Below are 3791 nucleotides of genomic sequence, written 5' to 3'. Positions count from 1 at the left end.
ACAGAAATGAGAGGACGGAAACACATGTAATGTTAAAAGAATAGGGCAAGGAGATCAGAAGGTCATTTGTAGTTGTATATACCTAATGTTTATGACACCCTCTGCCTGTCCGAGTTTCTCACTGGCAGGACTTCCACAGACCTTGGGGGATATGTTCATCTTGTGGGTTCCTTGGAAAACTCCTTGGGGAGTCACTGCGCAAGGCTGTCCTTGGAATATTCTGAGCATCACCCTACTGTGGCCACATTCAGAGCAGCACAGGCCTACATAGCATACGTGACACCACTGTAACCCAGAAAGGAAAACTACAGACCAATGTCTGAAGTCCTTCAGCAATCTCTCAACCTCCTTCCTCCCACCATAGTTTTTGGTTTACTTACAGCCCTTTCTCTCTGGCAAACACTGGATCTTTCAGTTAATTTCAAGATGTTGCGAAAATCCCAGGTGTACGTTCTTCTCTCATTCTCCTGAGCCTCATGGACACAAGCTGCAGTGTGGTACTTTCAGTAACCCATGTTTTGCAGCCTCAGTAGAAGTGGTATCAAGACATGTTGTTCTCTTATGATCTTGTTTATGAACTATAAGATTCCTTCTCCACATCCAGCTCTGAAGATAAGAAATTTGTTAGGTAGAAAAAGATTTTCCCTGTGAATATTTACAGAGAAATAAGTCCAGGGGATGGGGGAACTACACCTGCCTATTCAGGTGATGGATCACTGGCACAGATTACCCACAGAGGCTGTGGAATCTCCTTCTTGAAGAACTTTAAAAACTGCGTGGATTTTGTCCTGGGCACCCTGCTCTGCGTGTCCCTGCTTGGGCAGGGAGTAAGTGAGAGGGACCCAGAAGGCTCTGCCTATCTCAGCATTCTGTGATTGTGTATGTGATTCAGCACTGTCTGGGTTTTTCTAGGAGACTTCTGCTACCGCAGCAGCAAGACTACTTGAGAAAATTTTTATGTGCCGCAGGAAGAAAGAGTCCAACTATTCGTAATTAAAGTCATGTTAAGCATCCGGGCCAAAATGTCTTGGTTTATGATTAAGAAAATAAGGAGTAAATAATCACTTGTAGAGGGGAGAGAAGAGCAGAGGAGAGAAAAAAAGAAAAAAAAAGGGGGAGAGAGAAAAGGGAAAGAAAAGAAATGAGAAAAAAAAAAAAAAAAAAGGGAAAAAGAAAAAAAAAAAGAAAATGGAAAAAATAATAAAAGGGTTCTTTTATTCTTTATAGGTTTTTTTTTCAGGTAGGATATTCCAGGAGGTATGGTGTACCTGTAGCCTGTGAGTGACAGAATTAAGATAACTTGATTAAACCTTCATCACAGATGCAAGCTGAAGGGGAATTGAAATAGATAGGATAGATAGGATATTTTGATAGACATGTGACAAGTGTGTTCTCTGTCTCTGCTCAGGAACTATTCTAGTTTGCCGATGAAGCAAACAAGGTAGTATCTCTGAGATAAAAGTCTCTTTTCCTCTTCCTTCAAAATCTAAAGTATGAAATGTTTTGGAAAAGAGTGGTAAACAACATCAATGAGTGCATAGGTGAGACACTCTTTTTTTGATAGACAATAATAAAGAGCTGTTGGTTTTAGGATTAAGGAGTCAAAGTACATATGAGCTGGCATATGGAATGTTTCTGAGAATACCTGAGCTGGAAAGAGGTCTCTGAGCTTTCACAACAGAACAGAGAGCATCCAGTTCCCTACCTTGACCTGCAGGTCATCCCCAGAGCAGTCTTGCACTTTCCACTGATGGCAGCAATTCCGCAAGCGCAATCATTCACCAGGCAGCCTGCCGAAATATATCTTGACTTGGTCATTTTCCAAATACAGTTAATTCAGCTGCAACCCCCAACACACTTTAGCTCATAGGTTTAGCTCATAGGAAGACACTACCTTGTTATTTTAACCACTCATTTCTTTTTTTCTCCCAATGTATTCTCAGTATAAGGGCCATTCATGATTGCAAACTAAAGAGCCAGTCCAGAATGGCGCTCTCATTTCATATGAATCCACTCTCACTTGGCATTTGTTTTTATTCTATAATGAAAATTCAACACACTGAAACTTACCATGTCACTTAAATTCTCAGTGTTCACTGAGGAGGAAAGGATTTTTTCTGTAGTTCTGCAGTTTTTGCTAAGATAATAGTGTTTCCCATCAGTAATACTTGAATGTTGCAGGATATAATCAGGTAAAATTTATGAAATTCGATTTAGCAATTCATTTAGATATACTGACTTAATGAAAAGCAAAAACGTATTTAAATAAGGAATCAAAAAAATTTTTAGCACTTCAAAGATAATTTGGAAAATATGGCCTATTTTTATCTGATTCTTTAAATGTAGCTGAATTTAACATATTTTTGCAGTGTCATGTTTCTGAAAAAGACAGCCCTGTGTCTGCTTCTAATAATCAGTTTTAGGATCTCCTTGGCTACTTGTTCCTCAATCTGTGGCTTTCTTGGACTGTGTCTGAGTGTGGGGTGGTTTTCAACTGTCTTCTGCAAAACCCCCAGTTAAGCTCTGTAAGGGATCTTCACAGCTCCCTGATACAATATGCTGTAAAATATGCATTAAGAAAGGGCTCCCAAATTGCCTGAGTGCTGGTTATTTCAGAGAGACATGTGAGCACTGCCTCATGGCTCAGTGATTCATCCTGCTCCCCTGGACTCACCTAGGAGCAGTTTTCCTGCTTTTCCTTTTCCAGCTGTTGGTGATGCTCTTATTTCAAGGAAAGCTGTGGGAGCTCCTGTGGCAATAAACTTGTTGGAACAATTCAGGAACTCTAATTAGTGTGGAATTCATCTGACTTCAGTAGTTTTCCTTAGGAAAAGAAAGCATACTAAGTCAACATTCAGCACTAACCTTCACTGATTTCTAAATAGTTTCTGTTGGCCTAAAATGCTATCTAGTAATACAATGACATTGAATAGTGTGGGTCTCTGTCACTCCAGAAATTGCTTTCCTTTCCTTGAGACTCTGTAGCTGGCTGCAGAGAAAAAGCTTAGGCAACATTTTTCTGGGCTAAAGGCTGTGGCGGGAGATGAAAATGGCATGATTAAAGAGGGTCATTTTGCAAAGAGATTATAGGATATTGGCAGTGCATGCATTACTGTGTAAACTGAATCTTGTGAAAGGAAGATGTGTTTCGTATAAGTTAATGTTAAAAAAGAGATTAGGAAATGATTCAGATATGTGGACTTCCATTCCTTCAGCAGTGGGGTGCCAGATTGATGAGGTGTTTTGTGTACGGCTTCTCACAATGAATCTATTACTGTTTGTGCCTTCTTGCTTGCCAAGTTGTTTAAAAGATAGGATGTAGATGATTGGTCCTCTTTTTCCATGGAGGTAATACTTCTTTTTGGTGTTAAGAAGTGGGATATCATTGGAAGAATGTGTGAGATCACCATAATATTGCCAACAATATACAAAAGAAGGAAAAGCCGAGACCAAGGTTGTGGAAGACATTAGAGAGAAATTTACCCAAGTATGAAAGGGAGCATGTTCACATCTGCTTGATACTTAAACTCTTACAAACGTATTAGTATATTTTACATTAAAATGCCATTGAATAAAAGCCATAAATGTAGAGATCTCTCTCATTCAAAATATCTCTACATGATAGTTACACTTCTTTGGCTTGTTCTGTCTATCCAGCCTTGTGAGCTGGCTCATGCCGTGACAGTGCCTAGCCTTGAATGAGAGACACCAAATTGTCTTGCCATGGATCATCTCTGAGGATGCAGAAGCTGATCCTGTTCCCTTCTGCCTCAAAAGACTTGCACACAGAC

At 39.8% G+C, this 3791-nt stretch overlaps 1 long non-coding RNA gene across 1 annotated transcript; it reads right to left on the bottom strand.

Moving 5' to 3' along the window:
- Positions 1 to 524: 524 nt before the first annotated feature.
- Positions 525 to 2756, bottom strand: LOC122169842. The gene is made up of 3 exons (XR_006171666.1): positions 2675 to 2756; positions 1706 to 1790; positions 525 to 606 (listed from the first exon to the last, which is right to left on the bottom strand). It is a non-coding gene; the product is annotated as an uncharacterized LOC122169842 (long non-coding RNA).
- Between the last annotated feature and the right edge of the window lie 1035 nt (positions 2757 to 3791).

This window comes from Centrocercus urophasianus, unplaced genomic scaffold (genome assembly GCF_019232065.1).
Source record: "Centrocercus urophasianus isolate 14NV4802_14NV808 unplaced genomic scaffold, USGS_Curo_1.0 seq_10, whole genome shotgun sequence".
In the NCBI taxonomy this organism is placed as follows: Eukaryota; Metazoa; Chordata; class Aves; order Galliformes; family Phasianidae; genus Centrocercus; species Centrocercus urophasianus.
Note: the sequence above shows the minus strand (reverse complement) of the source record. Positions and strands in the feature narration are given on the sequence as shown.